The sequence below is a fragment of the Equus quagga genome, chromosome 20 (assembly GCF_021613505.1).
Source record: "Equus quagga isolate Etosha38 chromosome 20, UCLA_HA_Equagga_1.0, whole genome shotgun sequence".
NCBI lineage: Eukaryota > Metazoa > Chordata > Mammalia > Perissodactyla > Equidae > Equus > Equus quagga.
In genome coordinates, this window is record NC_060286.1 from 13,844,089 (window position 1) to 13,861,967 (window position 17,879).

Sequence of the window (17,879 nt, forward strand, 5' to 3'; positions counted from 1 at the left end):
AGCTTCTTGTACCCACGCCTTGCAAGTTCCAGGATGTCACTCCCATCATATTCTGCTGGTCAAGCAAGCAAGTCACTCTGGCTAGCCCAGACTCCAGAGGCAAGAAGCAGCACACAGACCCCAGGAGGGGAAGATTGAGACTGCCCACCACAACTTTCTCTATACAAAGATAAAATTCCTGTAGTGAGCTGGGACAGGGAGAGGAAATGTGCTGTGGGCTGGGGAAGCCGAGAGGAAAGAGACTTTGTCCCTGTGTCTAGAAGAAGGTACTGCTCCAACTCTCTCCCCACACTGTTCTCTTACCTCACACGCCGAGATACATTCTTAGACTATGTCCTAGGCCCAGAATTCTGGGCCAGAGTGTGGAAGAGAGTGGAAAAAAACCACTTACGTCATCCTGAGTAACCAGCCCTTATTTGAGAATGAGTTTGCTACATGACTGTTGTCGCAAAATTGTTTATCTGCCCTTGCTGCAGCGTGGCCTTTCAGGGACATGATCTGGTGCCAGTGACGTCCCAGCAGCAGTTGCCTTGGAGACCTGGAGGTCAAGGATGGTAAGTGAGCTTCTTGCCAAGATGACCTCACATAGAAATCTCTTTGCTTTTATAACCACCTGGTAATTGAGCTACGAAAGAAAACGAGCGAGCCTTAAATTCCTCAGATGTGTGTCCACCGGCAGAGCAGAGTGGACTCATGCACAGAGTCCTAACATCCAAGTCACAAGATGTCCGTTTGATTCCTTCCACGCCCCTCACGGCCTCTGAGGGGGGCAGTCCATCTAACTTCGCTGGACTTGGGCCCAGGAGCCTTGTTTGGAAGGCTCTGGCTCGCCTGGTGGTTTGAGACTGCCCTTCCCATCCATCTAGAAAATTCAAGCATAATAACTCACTTCTAAGTCTGCAGCTGGCTTTCCCCAGCCTCTGCCTGGCCCTCATCCATTACCTACTGGGGGGCAATCATTGCCAGTACAAAGTAGGATGGGGTACTTTGCACAGCCCATCCCCACAAGTCACTTCAAGCTTCTCCCCCAGCAACAACCAAAAGTGTTTCATAACTAATTTCCTTCCTCCCTTTCTTCCTTCCTTCCTCCCTCCCTCCCTCCCTTCCTCTCTCTCTCTTTCTGTAAGAAACTCTAGTGCATAGACTGGATTAATTGAATTCCCCGGTTCATGACCCAATCTCATCTTTGTACCATACACACTCCACTTCCATTTAGTTATTTTTAAAAAATAAATAAACACCGTCCAGCCGACAACCCCAAACAAAAGCCAGGACCTTGACAATAACCAACGTATCTTCCAAACCCCAAGTGACAGTAAACAGGAAAACGAAGCAGCCAGTCACCGGGCACACACAAGACAGAAGCTAGTCCTTTCAAAACGGTTTCACCAGCGTCCGAAAAAGGCGTCTTTTCGAAATGCCTCGATTTTTACACGGCCCAAGTGTCCCATTAAATCCCCATCATTTAAAACCCCGGTTCCCAATTGGTATATCATTTTATTTAAATGACCTGTGCTTCCTACAGAAACATGGACAGCAAGTATTTCTTTTTTCAATTAAACATGTACCGGCCGACAGATGAAAGCCAGCTTGTCTGTCGGCCGACCCCGGGGAGCGGCGGGGGAAGGGGTTAACGGAGCCCCGCAGACCCGGGGAGGAACGCTCGGGAGCCCAGCGCGCCCGGCCGGCCGCGCGCATGCGCCGGGCATCTCTCCGCGCGGCCGCCGGCTCCGCGCTCGCGCCGTCCTCGGTGTACAAAGGCGGGCTTTGTTCCCTCGGCTCTGTTTTAAATATCTGACGGCGAGTCCCCCCATCCCTGCGCCAAATCCCCCGGCCTGGCTGCAGGCGCGGCACAAGGGCGCATTGTGGGGCCGACCGAGGGGCGAGGGGGCTGGGGCGGCCGGGCCGTCGGGGACGCTCCTGTTTCGCCCACTTGACTCAGCCATTTGGGTCACCCGAGTGGGCGTGGGCGCAGAGGCTGGGGTGGGGGTGGGGGTGGGGGTGGGGGTGGGGGGGTTCTCATCGTCCTTTTTTTTGCCAGTCCCCAAAGTAAAAATTGGGAAACGGGGCCTCTGCAGGGCTGCACGGAGGTGCCGAGGTTCTGCCGCTCACAAGGCGGGCGCCGGCCGGCCTGAGCCCCCGCTGCCGGTGGGGCGCGAACCCGCGAGGCCAGAGGCGTAGTTTCTTATCGGTCAGTCGCCGTACATATTTAGAAAGTGCCTGTCACTCAGACGCTTTGAAAAGCGTGGCATTCCAGCGCAAACCAACCCGAATGGGGCGGAGGGGGGAGGATCCTTCCTTCCCTCAAGTTCGGAGCCCGAGAGATGCTGCAGAGAGGGCATCAGCGGGGTTTTTCTGCACCCCAGCTTTCAGGCCTCGCGGAGCCGGGCTTCGCCTTAGGAGTGGCCCCCGCTTCCAAGGGTGGGTGGGTGAAGACTGGGATGCGGTTCTAACACAAGTAGGCTTCAGCTCGCTGGCATGCTGGCCCTGCCCCCTCCCCCCTTGTCCTGCTGGCACTCCCTGCAGATGACCAGGTAGTTTTCCTCCCGAGCTCAGGTGTCTGTTTACCTGCGGAGGAGGAGGAGCTCTTGCACTCCGGGAGGGTTTGCAAATAAGAATCACAAAACCCGCCTCTCTTTCCCATTTTCTTCTTTAAAGGTAGAGAAAAGGGAAAAGGCCTTCAGATTAGGCCTTGGAAACTTAAAGCAAAACACAAAATGTGGGTCTTAGCAACTCAGAAAAGTGTGATTGGGCTAAAGTTTAAACAAAAGGAGTTTTTCCTGCTCCGACTTGTGACCCACGTCCCCGTACCCCTCAGAATCTTGAAGGGAAATTGTGACCCTTCACCCGGGGCCGGTGAAGGAGGACGAAGTGGCTTGGCAGGATTTGATTCAGAAGCAAAGGCCTTGTAGTTGTGTAGTGGTTGTTCTGGGCCTGATGGGGAGCCCCTCCTGGTTTGTTACAAATCTCAGGGTCAGACTTACCTTGCCTTGGTGACATTTCTCAGCTGTGAAGACCATAAATATTTCCTGAGATATGTTTTTTAAAATCATGCTTTATAACTTTCACATTTCACGTGTTGTCTCATTTCACCAATACTCTGAGTATCAGAGCTGAGAGCTCATATAGAACAACCCTCTTATTTTGCAAATGAGAGGATTTGTCCAGAGCGGCTCAGAAAGACAGGGCAGAGGAGGCCTGGAGGCCAAGTCTCCGACACCCGTGGTTGAATTCTTTCTCCTCTAACATGCTGATTAGTTGTAGACTAAAAGACCAGGTTTACACCTACCACTTACTCACAAAATCCTTTCCTCATAAAGGATTCAGACCCAAAGTAGGAAGCTCTGGGGAAAAGTTCTTGGTATCCAGGCAGCTCTGAGGAGAGCCTAGGAGCGTCTTCCCAGCATAGACCCTAGAATTGCTGAGTGTGCAAGGACCACACCAGCTACCAGCTTAGCAACATGAGTCACGTTCCGCTGCCAGGGTTGCTAAGTGGCAGAGAAATCCTGGGTGTCTGTTTCCAGGCACTCTTCAGTCTCCTGAGGAATTTCCGCGAGCAACACTAAGTGTCCTTTCACCAGGCGGTTGGCCGGTAAGCCCCCTATCTCTGGAGATGATAGCAGCCCCCAGCCCCCTGCCAGCGGATCTGCCTGCAGCCAAGTTGTATGCGAAAGTGTGACCTAGAACTTGACTTCTCTGTGAGGAGTGTGCAGAATCTCCCCAGCTGTAAAATAGGGTGGTGGTCCCTGCGACCCTCTCCCCTCACACACCTGCAGATGCGGAGATGTTGGAAGGTCTCCTGGAGCATGTCTGTGACGCAGTATACGCTGCTTGGAGAAAAGCCATCACCAGCAGCTTCCTTGCACATCTGTGCCTACCCATTTAGGCAGGAGGAGGCAGGATTTATGCCCCACTTCGGAGCTTCATAGGGTGGGCTCGTTCTAGACGACCTTCAGCTTGTGCACTGCACTTTGGCACACCTTCCTTTTTTATGCATTCTCTGTTGACCAACACCACTGCCACCACCTCGACCCCTTGAGTCAACCACTGGTTTCAAGCCCTCCCAGGCTGGCGGGTGAACTCACATTTCCAGCCATGATGTGGGAACCCTGCCTGGTGGCCAAGAGTTCCATTTCAGCAGCGTCACCTTCTGACTGTTCAACAATGTTTGTGCAAGTATTTGAATATTTTATTGCATTTTGACCTTATTATTTTATAAGAATGAGTGGAAAATGGAAAAATGAAGTGCTGATGCTTGTGATAAGAAGGGCAGGTCTCGTAAACCTAACAGAATTGAGACAAAGATGGAAATCATTAGGCGTGCCGAAAGTGGGGGAATATTTAGCCTCAATCAAATGCTCGCTGGATTTAAGCCAGTGGACTGTGTGTTCAATTATGAAGGAAAAGAATAAAGCTGGAGAGCGTCTATGAAATGCTGGACATCCATGGTCAAAGACTGGGTCCAAAGAGTGGGGTGTGGTTAGGGATCTTGTTCCTTCAGTTCTCAAGCTGCCTTGGTTTCATAACAGTTCTTTAGAGGTGGGGTGAGGGAGATGCTGTGAGACTAGAAGTCAAGAAAATACAGTGATGGTATTGCTTAGCGTCCTGGGAACAGAACCATCCCTTACAACTTGCAAGTCTGCTGCTCGCCTCTTGCGTGTCAGACCAGCGGACTTTTAGGAAAGCGTTAGGTATGAAAGGAGAGGGTGTCCCAAAGACACATTCTCCGTGGGGGCCACCCCAGCACCAAAGCCGGGGACAGGCCTTTAATTAATGTGCCAGAAGGGATGGACCTTAACTCAGCAGAGGTCCTCGTACCAGGAAGTTTTCACAGCCCGCATGTGCCCAGCTGACAGAAAATCATGAGCGTCAAAGCCAGGAATGTGGGGCTGGCCTTTTCCTCTTTGGGTACCAGCTCCTCTCACAGCCATTGTCTCAGCTGTCCCTCAGGGTGGGGAGGGGGGCAGGCTTTCCCTCTCAGCTTTTACACGGTTCATGCCTTCTACCGGGATTAGCTGTCCTTCCTCTGGGGCTGCCTGGCTGACTCCAGCTCATCTGGGAGACTCAGCTCCACTTCCCCCTCCCCAGGCTCGTGTTCCTGCACTCCACTGCCCACTGGCGGCCCACCCTCTGTCCTGGCTCTTTCCGCACCGTGGAACCATCTCTGGCTTGCCTGGGAGAGCTTTGCGGGCACGGAGGTTTCTTAGGCTTCTTTACATCCTCAGCATCCAGGCTTGGCAGCCCTCGGTAAGTGTCTGCTAAGTGACTGAGGGCCTGAAGGAGCAATGGACCCTCAGGAAGACCTCTTCAGCTCGAGGCTGTTGATCAGCACTTGCAGGGGTGACCTAGCACCGCCATTTTGAACTTCTTAGACACTAACAAAACCCTTTCTTTATTCTCCAGAAGCCAAACCATCTGTCTCTATATTCCTCTCTCTTTGCCCCCAAGGGTCCCCTCATCTGGCGACCTTCTTGCCCACACTAGCGTCTTCAGTCTCAGCCCTGCAACGCTGCCCTTCACACGTCCTGGACGGTTCTTTACAAACACTTTTATTAAGTAAATCCACTGAGTTTTCCTTCAACCGTGGGATTCTTGCTGAATTCTTACCACTTTCCTCAGGCAAAAACAACCCAGAAGTGCTGTCTGATCCAAAGCATTTCCCAGGGAGGGCGGCCAAGTGAGAGCGAGGACCTCCCGGCCGTCTGGGACTGTGATGTGATGTCTGGACGGCCTCTTTAGAAACACTCCAGCCTTTTCCAGAGATGCCATCCAGATGGGGACACTCTGTGTCAGCCCCTCACAGTGGGCTAGGGGTCCTGGGGGTAGGAATTTAGCTGCCTGGGCCTCGGCTGGCATCACTGGGTCAGTTGTGAATGAGAAGAGGGTCTGAGCTCCGGTTTGCACCCCTCTACCCACTGACTCTTTCTCAGCCCAGCATGCCCTGCCCTGCTGCCCTTGGCTGTGATGATGGGAAGTGGCTGTCTGAAAAGCCTGGGGGTGGAGGGGCAGCTCGGAGAAGCCCACCATTGGCCCCCCCGCAAGCCGCCCAGCATGATGCCCAGGGGGCCTCTTTCTGAGGGCACCACCGCCCTCTCCACCACTGGCTAAACTGCTCCTAGCACCACTTAGTCCTGCTTACTCTCCTGGTCCTTTGGAGGGTGAGCTTTCTGGGGCCGCGCCCGGAGTCCACTCGACAGAAAGCTGATTCTTTTCCTGTGGGGCACACAGCTCTGATCAGACGTGTCTGTCACGGGGCGGTCTGGCAGAGCTACAATCCCCAGGCTCGGATGCATCTTTTCTGTGTGATTTCCCAAAATTCAGGCGGGGAAAACATGCCTTCCCCCTGAGCACCCGCTCCCGCACCGGCATTTGCATCCCCCAGCCATCTAGAAGAGGAGCCAGGAGCCGGCCCCCAGTGAGGACAAGGCCGCGATTCAGCCAGGCTCCAGTGACATCCCAACCGTGAGAGTGCAGCTGGGCAGTTTATGAACAGTGCCGAGGCCCCGGGGGAAGTCGGCCCTGTCCTCCAGCCCACAAGCGTCTATTGTTCGCTTTCTTGTTTTCCTCCAAATGTTTAGATGTGCTCAGAGCACAGAAAGGCCTCAAACCGAGGCCATCAGCCAGGGCCAGCCTGAGGCAGGAACTCTGTGGGACCCCGCTGCCCCCCAGTTGTTCCCACCTCTCTCTAAGGTGTGACCGTGCTAAGGCTGAGGGAGTGGCTTCTTCTTGGCCAGGGCGGTTTGGACAACAGGGAGCTTGGGTTGTTGCCCCCAGCAAGGTGTGAGGCCACAACCCAGGCTCACTTGGTTGGCATCCAGGCTCAACTGCCCACATTCGCGTGACCTTCGGGCTGAACAAAATGTGGGCAGGAGAGTGTCTGCTAATTGCTTGTCACTGACCAAGGCTGCTGAAGTCTGATAGGAATAATTGTGTCCTGGGCTGCTGTCGGCATCAAGAACTTGGGCTTCAAGGTTCAGCCTCTTGAGTTTGATTCCTGGTTCCAGCTCCTACTAGCTGTGCAACCTTGGGCAAGTGAATCAGCTCTCTGAACCTCAGTTTCCTCCTTGGTAAAATAACACCTACCTTGTAGAGCTATCATGGATTTAATGAGATAATCGAGGTAGGCAGTGGCACAAAATGAGCCCCCAGTAAATACCGGTTAGTTTTGGATTATTCTTTTCAGTGACCGTGATCACGCCATCCTGAAGCCACTCTCTCTGCTTGGAGCACTCACTTTCCCACCTAAACGGAATGCCTTCGACAGGCTTCAGTTGTGGCTCTGAGAACAGCTGTGCAGGACCGGCAGTGCCAGAGGAATGAAGGATGAAGTGTCTTGTGATGCAGGGGAGGAGAGAACGTGCTCAAAAGCCCATCGCCTCCGCTCCCCCACCCCTCCACCCCAGATCCCTTTCTCCAGGGCTCGTATTACCTGCCCTCCCCCACAGCTGGCGATTCTCTGCCCTGCCACGTGGCCCCGAGTCCCAGAGTCCCAGCAGCCCCACTGAAACCCCCACCCTGCCAGGAAAGCCCCTCTCCTGTGTACCCACCCTGGGGATGGGGCGGGCAGAGGTGGTGTCTCTGGAAATTTTGCCAGAGCAAGGGGGTAGGGAATCGGATCCCAAACTCCAGACTCCACAGAGCTGCGATGCTGAGTACTGTTTGGAGATTGGGGTCCGTTTACACCGCCCAAAGGGCTTTGCCGTGAAGGGGGACGGACAGCTAGGAGAGGCGGCGAGCCAGGACAGGCAAGAGTGGGCTCTGAGGGCGAGTCCTCCAGGCCTGGGGACAGCTCACATCTCTATTTGGGGCCTTGGGGCTTCTGCCTCCTCAAAAGACAGAGCTGAGATGACCCCCTTTAGATTCATTAATCCTTTCAAGAATAGGGCCCTGGGGCCGCCTGACAGGGCCATATGGTTTACTTATCTTCCTTATCTCCCAGCACTCACCTTCCATTTGGAATGTTTATCCCAAGATAACGATCAGATTCCACTTAGGGTGATTGAATGGGGGCCTCTTCGGAGTATTTTCCCCACAATTTCAAATGAATGGAAGATGCAGTCCAGTAAAAAATGAGCCAGACCAGGCTTCTGACAATGGATAGGGGTCCTCCACACTCCCAGCGCCCCTCCCGGGACCCCCAACCTCCTCTCCCTGCATGTGTCCCCCTCTTCCACCTGAACTGCTCCATCGTCATCTGCTTTCTGTAGTGGAGTAGTGGGTACGATTCCCGCTGAACACGGTGTAACTGCCTTAAACAATGTGTTAAAAAGCAGAGATCTGCTACCAACCAGCATTTTTCCGTGGAAATGTAATGCAAGGCCATATGCAATTGTATATTTTCTAACAGCCACATTAAAGAGGTAAAAATGAACAAGTGAAGTTAATTTTAAGAATACATTTCATTTATAATTATTATTACTTGTATAATATTTGTCTATTATAGTTAATATAATAGTACATTTTACTTAGTCCAAAAATATCGTTTCAACATAAGCAGTATAAAAATTGCTGATGTGGTAGTTACATTCACTTTTTTGTGCTCAGTCTTCAAAGTCCGGTATGTGTTTTATGCTCGGAGAACACGTCAGTTCAGACTAGCCACATTCCTAGCGCTGTGCAGTCTGCTGTGGCTGCGGGCTGCTGTATTGGGCAGGGAGGGTCTAGCTGGACCACACTAAGACACCGGGGACACAGACGATTATTATGGGCAGCGTGGCCGTCACTCGTGAGCTGGCTACCAGCAAGCCTCTGTGAAAAGACGAGCAGTCCACAGCTTTGTTCCCATCTAGACGGAGACCAGACTTCATCTTCCTATCCCTCCAAGCCTTTCCCCTCCCAGGAAGGAAAACACCCACAGAGACAACAATTTGTTTTCAGAGTGGTAGCAGTTTTTATTGCTGCTAATTCAATGTTAGTCATTTCACTTGCTAATAAACTTGTTAATCGGAGCTTCTATCTCTGATGCTCTTCCCGTCGGCTGTTTACAAGTGAAGACAGCGCTGATGGGCATCGAGCATCCACGCAGTGGGCTGCCCTGCACTTTGCCTGAAGAGGGGGAGGCCTGGCTGGAGTCGACAGAACCAGATTTGGGTCCCCGATTCCAGGACAGGGAGACACAATTCGGACGTTGACAGGACACTCTGGCCAAGCTCTCAGTGGTCATTCAGACACCGTATTTAGATGAGCATCTGTGTTCTGGATGGGGAGATGGAAGAGGACCGGGTCTGTGCTTAGTGATTTGAGGGCGTGCGCCTGGTTCCTTCTGCCATAGGGAGTCCTCGAGTTCATAGCGGCAGGTCTCCCGTTGCATCACAGTCGTGCCTGGTGCCTCCCCGCTCTTAAGATCAGGGTAAACATGGTACAAACCAAGCGAAGGATGGAGGGGAGGCCTCTGGCAGAGCAGAAGGATGTTAGAGATGCAGGCCCTGAGCCCTGATGTTGGGAAGGTGGGGAGCAGCTCCAGGCCTCCCTTCGGCCTCTCTCTGTGTGAGAGTCGCCCACCGGCCCTTCTCGCTGCTTTCTTTTTCTTCACAGTCCTCACAATTCTTGACACGCTGTTGTATTTTTCTTTGTTGACTGCTGTCCTCAGTTTTGTTTCTTGCTGCACTCCAGTGCCTAGAAGAGTGCCTGTCACTCTTAATAAACATTTGCTGATGGAATAAATAGTACTAGGAGGTTGTGCCAGGAATGCTGGGCAGGCCCCAAAGAGCTGCCATCTTAAGACCAGCAAGAGGCTGAGAACGAGCCCAGCTGGTAGGAAAGGCAGAGAGAGATGGAGTGGGGCTGGGGAGGGGGCTGTGAAGAAGCAGAGAGAGATGGTGGTCTGTGTGTGTGATTCCCCTAGTAATGGGAGACAGAGAAGAATTTGAAAAAGTGGAGGAATGTGATTGCAGCACAAAGGCAGCGAGATTATTTTGTCAGCAACATTTGGATCCCATTGGTGATGAGAGACATGTGGGCCCGGCAAGGAGACAATTGTGGTAGTCAGGACAGGATGTGAATAAGACATAAAGAAGTGTTTCATCAGTGAGGATGGAAAAGAACCAGGGCTGCGGGAGCCAAGTCAAGGAGTCCGAGGGGTCGGCCCCAGCGTGCCCAGGTGCTGCTTCTCATATCCCCTCAGTGTGCTGTACACACACACGTGCACACACAGACGCAAACACACATGCATGCACAATCACACACTTGCACATATGCATGCACATGCTCATGCACAGGCTGTGCACTAGGAGCATTCATTCAAAGGCCCCCATCACACTTTCTAGCACAATGGCCAGTCCACTTTCTGCTTCAGTCTTTGGTCTCTGTCTTCTGTTTCCTTCTTCCTGAAGCCATGAAGGCAGCCTTGAGGGGAAAGGGCAGTGCAGGACCCAGAAACTCTAGAGGAGGCTGTATCGCCTCCATTAACAAGGTTTACCTCTGGCTAGTTTGGGAGGGAAGAGGCCTTGAAGAAGATCACAAGGTCCCCGGGACAGAAAGGAGAGAAAAGCCCCTGAGGAGGGTGGCCCGAAACAGGAGAGAAACCCTGCTTTGAACCGGGCCAGAGAGGGCAACCGTTCGCTGACATCCTAACACACATTCGCACATGTGGGGGCCACGTGAAGGGTCTGTAACTAAGACTGGGGACCCGGAGGAGGCGAACGAGCTTGTTAGCAGTAGGTGGGGACAGGCTTGGGGATCCAGCTGAAACAGGACTTTATTTTTAAAGAGCCTGAGATTGATGTCTCTGCTAGCCTAAATATAACTGAGCAGCCAACTTCTTCCCAGCCAGGCCAGGTCTCCGAGCAAGCTCCAAGACCCTGTGTTTCAAAAGAAAAAGAGAGAGAGCGGGGGAGGAATCCACAGATGCAAAAGGTCACCCAGTCAGCCCTCTGAGTGTTGGGAGGAGGAAGATGGATGAGCTGGGTGTGTACACTGTAATCCCCTGGCCTCACCCTCCAGGAAGAAAGATGGAGGATTGTTGGGTGACGGGGAAGGGAAGCTGGCACCCACTTTGTACCTGGCCTCTGCCTGGCCCGGAGGGGACAAGTGAGACCCAGGCTTGTGCTCAGGGAGCCAACAGTGCAGTGGGAGGGAAGGAGGGCTGAGCAAGTGTACATCGTTGTAGTGCAAGGCAGCAACTGGTAGATCCCATGGGAGAGAGAAGAGGGGGCTGTGACGCTCTGAGAGGAGCCATTCCATATGGCTGGAGGAGCCAAAAGTCCATCTTGAAGAAGGAAGGATTTTAAATGGGGGATTTTGACAAAGATAGAAAACAACAAGAAGCAGAGACGAGAGTGAGCAGGATACATCTGGGCAACTCTAGGCATTCAGATTTGACAGGAGTGCAAGAATGTGAAAGAGTAAGCGGTGGGCAGGGGGCTTGGAGCATGGGGTCTTCATGCCTCTCTCAGAAGCTTGTTCTTGAGTCTGTAGATAAAGGGGAGCTGTTGAAGACTTGAGGGGAAGGCAGCAATGTGACCCAGATAGATTGAAGGAAGGTTGATTTGGCAAGAAGGTATGGAGGAGAGTGGAACGGGAGGCCTCCTGTGGGGTGGGGAGAGCCCAGGAGCTCGATGGTCATGAGGTCGGAGTTAGGTAAGGCATACAGGCTGCTCAAACAGACTGCCAAACCTCTGAGCCACAATAGAAGTTTACTTCCTGCTCACAGAAAGCTAATTTAGCACAGGGCTGAGGGCTGGGGCTCTGCTCCTACAGTAATTCAAGGATCCCGTCATCTTTAGCATGTGGATCTGGGGGTCAACCTGCAACTGACATCCTTCTGGCACAGGAGAATGTGGAGGATCCGGTAAGAGGATTTCGTGAGCCAGGCATTCCACTGGCCAGAGCTCCGTCACACCGCCCCACCCACATGCAGGCACCCAGATGGGTAGTCCCTGCCTGGCCATGCATCTCTGGGGGCATGACAATCTGGTGGTCATCTCTGCCACAAGGACAGGACAGGGCTGAGCTCTGAAGATGTGTGTCAGCCACAGAAGTGAAAAATGGGGAAGCAGGGAGAGCGTCTAGATTCAGGAGTTAGGAGGGGGAGAAGTCAGAGAAGGAAAGCCAAAGGAGGCAGCCTGAGGGGAAAGAGAGAATCGGTCAGAACTGCAGAGGCTTCAGGGAAGGGGGCGGTGGGAAAGAGCCCTTCAATCTGACCCCCGCAGGGCCTGTGGAAGAGGTGGGGCGGAGCCAGGTTTCAAGGCTTCAAGAAGCAGCCAGCAATGATTCCCTAATACTTTACATACGGCATCCCTGAACTAGGTGTGCATGACCCCCTGGTAGGACGTTAACTCCCCTTAATGACCCACTATGGTGCAGCGGCAGGAATATGGGCTATGGAGTCAGAAGATCTGGGTTTGAATCCAGACTTAGCCACCTTGACCTTGAGCAAACGACTTAACCTGTCTCAGCTTCAGTTTCCTCACCTGTTAGCTGGGCATATGGGTACCTCCTTTCCAAGCTTGTTGTAAGGGTTAGAAGCAATCTGCTTTGTAAAGTGTTTTACTTGTTACTAGTACATAGTGATTCGTGCAAACAAACATTTATTATGCACCTACTGAGGACCAGGCGCCTTATTGGGTGTTGGGTGTGGTATTCAAAGGAGCTTCCCTCCTCGAAGGCCTCCCTCCAACAGGATAGCATCCGGTCTCAGCCTCCCCACCCGCCCTCCCTCACCGTCTCTCAGCTTCTGCCTCTCCCAGTGGTGGTGCTCTCCCAATGCCTCCTCTAGTCACTAGCCTTTCCCAAGGCTGCCTGCCCTTTGTTGTGAGGGCGCTCTGCCACTCACCTGCCTCCATCTGTTCCCTCCTCCTCTGCCCCATGTTTCCCTGTTTTCCCTTCCTCTTCCTGGGCCTTATGGGCTTGCCCTGGGCATCGCTGGCATCGTGATTCATGCAACAAGCATTCTCCTCTTCATTGTAATTCATTCGCTAAACCTACTTAGTGCTCAGGCATGAAGGTTGCCCCTGAGGTCTCCGGGACGGGGGAGGGTTGTTCAGGGCCGTGTTGTCTGGCCCCTTCCCAGCCCAGAACCCTTGCTGCAGGGCCCGCTCCTGGTCACACGGTCACAGGACCGACCTCTTTCTGCCCCTTCTCTGTCCTTCTGTGAGACCGTCTTAAGGACCATCTGCAGCATCTCTTCTCTGAGGCCTCGAAGCCGTCCTGGGGACCTGCCTGGAAACAGGGCCCGTGTCCAGTGCTGCGTTTTGAAACCCCCCTGAGGGTTGTCCTACTTCCTGAATCTCTGCCTAAAGAGCAGGGATGCATTAGAAGAGGCGTCACCTCTAATCCATTCTCCCCACCTTGGAATGTCATTTGCTGGGACCCTTCTAGACACATCATCAAATGTCAATAGTACAGGTTTTGACCACACCCTGGTTTGTTTTTGTTTTATTTTCTTAATTCACTCCAGCCCCACTAAACAGCTTTATGCGCTTGTGACAGAGAATTTAGAATATACTGAACTACATCGCAAAGAGAATAAAAATAACCCATGATGTCAGTGCTCAGGGAGAGCCACTGTTGGCTTTTGTTACTCTCCTGTGTATGCTGTTTCATGTACTTAGGGTCATAGCTTTGATCTCGCTTTAAAAAAAGTTTATTTTCATTGTGATGAAATACACATAAGATTTACCATCTAAACCATTTTTTAATGTACAGTTCAGTGATTTTAAGTACATTCACGTTTTTGTGCTACCAAGCATCCATCTTCAGATCTCTGCATCTTGCAGACCTGAAACTCTGTACCCGGTAGACACTAACTCCCCATGCCTCCCTCCCCCGAGCCCCTGGAGACCGCCATTCTACTTTCTGTCTCTACGGTTTTGACCACTCAAGTGTTTCATGTGAGGGGAATCATGCAGTATTTGTCTTTTTGTGACTGACTTATTTCACTTAGCATAATCTCCTCAAGGATCATTCATGTTGTAGCATATGTCAGTATTTCATTCCTTTTCAGGGCTGAATAATATTCCATGGCAAGTGTATGCTACATTTTACTTATCCATTCATCCATCAATAGACATTTGGGTTGCTTCCATGTTTTAGGTATTGTGAATAGCATGGCTTCAAGACCCTGCTATCAATTCTTTGGGGTATTTACCCAGAAGTGGAAATGCTGGATCATATGGTAATTCTATTTTTAATTTTTTGAGGAACCTCCATACTGTTTTCCACAGCAGCTATACTATTTTACATTCCTACCAACAGCACACGAGAGTTCCAATGCTTCTTCTTATCCTATCCAATACCTGTTACTTTCTGGGTTTTTTGATAGCAGTCATCCAAATGGGTGTGAGATACCTGCTTGTTTTTTAACTTTACCTTATATTGTAAGTATTGTCATTAAAAACTTCAGACACAAACCCCCTCCCATTTTCCTATTGTTGGAAATTTAGGATTTTTTCTTTCAATGTTTTTGCTATTATCAATAAAATTGCAACAAGATTTGTGCATAAATCCTTGCTGCATTTTAGATTATTTCCATAAGCAAGGATTGATAGATAAAATGCAGGATGCCCAGTTAAATTTGAATTTCAGAGAAACAATAAATAATTTCTTAGTATAAATTGCTCAAAATATCGCCAGGAATGAACTTAGTCTCAAAACGTATTCATTGTATACCTGAAATTCAGATTTAACTGGGCATCCTATATTTTTATTTGCTAAATCTAGCAACCTTCCCATAGGTAGAATTCCCAGGAGTAGAATTAATTTAAAAATAAATGCTTATTTCCCAGTTGTAAATAGAAAATATGCAAACTGTTTCTTTCTGTATTATTTTTCTCACTCTGGCTGTCTTAGTCATCACCTGCAAACAGGGGACTTCTGATGCCTTGAGCACATATTTGTTGAAGTAAGAGGATGAGTGTTTTAAAGGCTGTGACAGTGTGGAATCTGTTCTTGGCTTTCTTAGGTTGAAACTGTCAGCAGTGGAAACAAGGGGACGTTTATCCACATAATCCCTTCTCAATTCCTTTAGCAGAAATTGTATGTACTTTAAAAGATGGGAAATATAATTAGAATAAGAATTGTAATTCTTGTAGTTAGAATTTATTTTATATTTCAATTTATATTAAAGCCACTTTAGATGGAGCACAAAGGAATTTTAGGGCAGTGAGACTATTTTGTATCAAACTGTAAGGGTGGATACATGTCATTATACATTTGTCAAAATCCGTAGATGGGGCCAGCCCGGTGGCACAGTGGTTAAGTTCGCATGTTCTGCTTCGGCGGCCCGGGGTTGGCCGGTTCGAATCCCGGGTCAGACATGGCACCGCTTGGCAAGCCATGCTGTGGTAGGTGTCTCACATATAAAGTAGAGGAAGATGGGCACGGATGTGAGCTCAGGGCCAGTCTTCCTCAGCAAAAAGAGGATTGGCAGATGTTAGCTCAGGGCTAATCTTCCTAAAAAAAAAAAAATCCATAGAATATACACCACCAAGAGTGAAACCGAAGGTAAATTATGGACTTTGAGTGATAATGATGTGTCAAGGTAGGTTCATCAATTGTAACAAATGTGCCACTGTGTGGGGGATGTTAATAGTGAGAAAGGCTATGCATTTGTGGGGGTGGGGTATATGGGAGCTCTGGACTTGTCACTCAATTTTGCTGTGAGCCTAAAACTACTCTAAAAAAAATAAAGCCCATTAAAAATAAACAAAACATTCCTTCTTGGATAGGTGGAAAGTGATCATTCACAAAGCTTTGACTTTCTATGACCCTGACCCTTCCTTTCCAAAGGCTGGTCTGTTGCACTTCCTTTGATGTAAACTGTGTGTTCCTGACTTTCTTCATTTATCTTTTTGTTTTTCTTGTCAAACTGTATGAACTCTTACAGGATAATAACCTGTGTCTCTCACATTTTGTTGCAAATTTCTCTCCCACCTCGTTGTTTGTCTTTTAATTAGGCTTCTATTATTTTCCAAAGTAAAAGCCTTTAAACACTTTATGTGGTCAGATCTTCTCGTTCTTTCCTGGTTCTCCCCTTGCTTTCAGTCTAGAATTTCCCCTCATCTGGAGATTAAGGATATCTTGCCATCTATACATTCTTCTAGAAATCTGTGTAGCTTCTTTTAATTTTATTTTTTTACATTTAACTCTTTAAACCAATGGAGTTTATTTGGAAATGGTGTGCCAGGAGTTTCTAAATTAATTTTTCTCTCAAATCTCTAAGTTGTCCCAAAAATCTCTTTGGAACTTGCTGAATAAAATCCTTCCCTTCTCAGTGATTTGTGGAGCCTCTTAGTCTTATACATAAAGAAAAAATCATTTTTCTTTAAAGTGACCCTACTCATGTCATTTAATTATTCATGTATTCAACAAATATTTTCTGAGCATCTTCTGTGGGTCGGGTACATATTTAAGATTTCTTTCAGTATTAAAATTCTAAATATAAAGGGACTTCTGTCTATTTTCAGATCGTTGGAGGAAATTGACGTAATTTGCTTCTCTTGTTGGTTTTTATTTATGTCTCCTACATTAATCTATTTTACTGAAACTTAATTTTATTCACCTCCTTTCCAGGAGTTTTACTTCTTATTGCTGTATTGTGTCTTATTGCATTGGAAGAAATTTCAAAATGATTGTTATATGATAAACCTATATAGTAAAAGTGATAGCTGGCACCCTTATTTTATCTCTACTTTTAAGGAGAATGCCTCTAATGTTGTGCCATTAAGAATAACATTGGCTTTTAATTTAAGATAAAAAGCATTTTCATGTTAAGAAAGTAATCATCTCTTCTAAGAGGTTTTGCTTTTGTTTCATTTTCGGTGAGGAAGAGTTGCTCTGAACTAACACCATTGCCAACATTCCTTTTTTTTTTTTTTTTTTGCTTGAGGAAGATTAGCCCTGAAGATCTGTGCCAATCTTCCTCTATTTTGTATGTGGGTCGCCCCCACATCATGGCTGCCACCAAGTGGTATAGGTCCACACCCGGGATTCAAACCAGCGAACCCAGGCTGCCGAGGCAGAGCATGCCAGATTTAACCACTACACCACAGGGCCAGCCCCGAAGAGGTGTTTTTAAAAAAAGAAAAATCAAGATGGATTGATTAATTTTATTAAATGCATTTTGCAGAACTGATTAAGATTATTGTACCATTTTTTTCTTTACAAGTTTCCATTTTGAGGTACAAGTACTACTGGCTTGGTGAGATTGCATGAGGCAGAATTAGGATAAGTACACATAATGCCCACCACGTTATGTTACATGGCACTTTGGTGAACAGAAACTCTAACTTAAAAGTTTAAGTTCTGACTTGTGTTAAAGTCTCGATTGCAGGGTGGGGGGTGGGCACAAAGGGTGAAGTGGGGCACCTACAACATGACTGACAAACATTAATGTACAAATGAAATTTCACAAGATTGTAAACTATCATGAACTCAATAAAAAAAAAGTCTCGATTGCACATGCCTATGTGCAAAAGAATTTGAGGACCCCCAAATATATATATTTGTTGTGTTTTACAATGTGTGTGTTAGAGTAAATATACATATACTTTACATGCATATGTCTGCATATTCACTGCAACATATACATTGTAAAATACTAGGAATTAAAATTTCAAAAAATAGACATTCCAATCTTTTTGTCTTAACCCAATAAATCAGCTTGCACATAATCTACTTGGGACACCAGTCGTCTGAAAGATGAGTATTACTGGGATATTTGTAGGTTCATTCTACCCTGAGAATATACAGAGTTCTGTGAAACGTCTGCCCACTTATTTCTATCAGTCACCTAGGATCACAAATAATGTATGTGAATTTGAATATGCACAATTCAAAATGCCCTCTGAAGCTCAAAGAAGAATTTTTAAACTAGTAGGATAAAACTCAATAATGGCAAAAGCGCGCGCGCACACACACACACACACACACACAAGATGAAG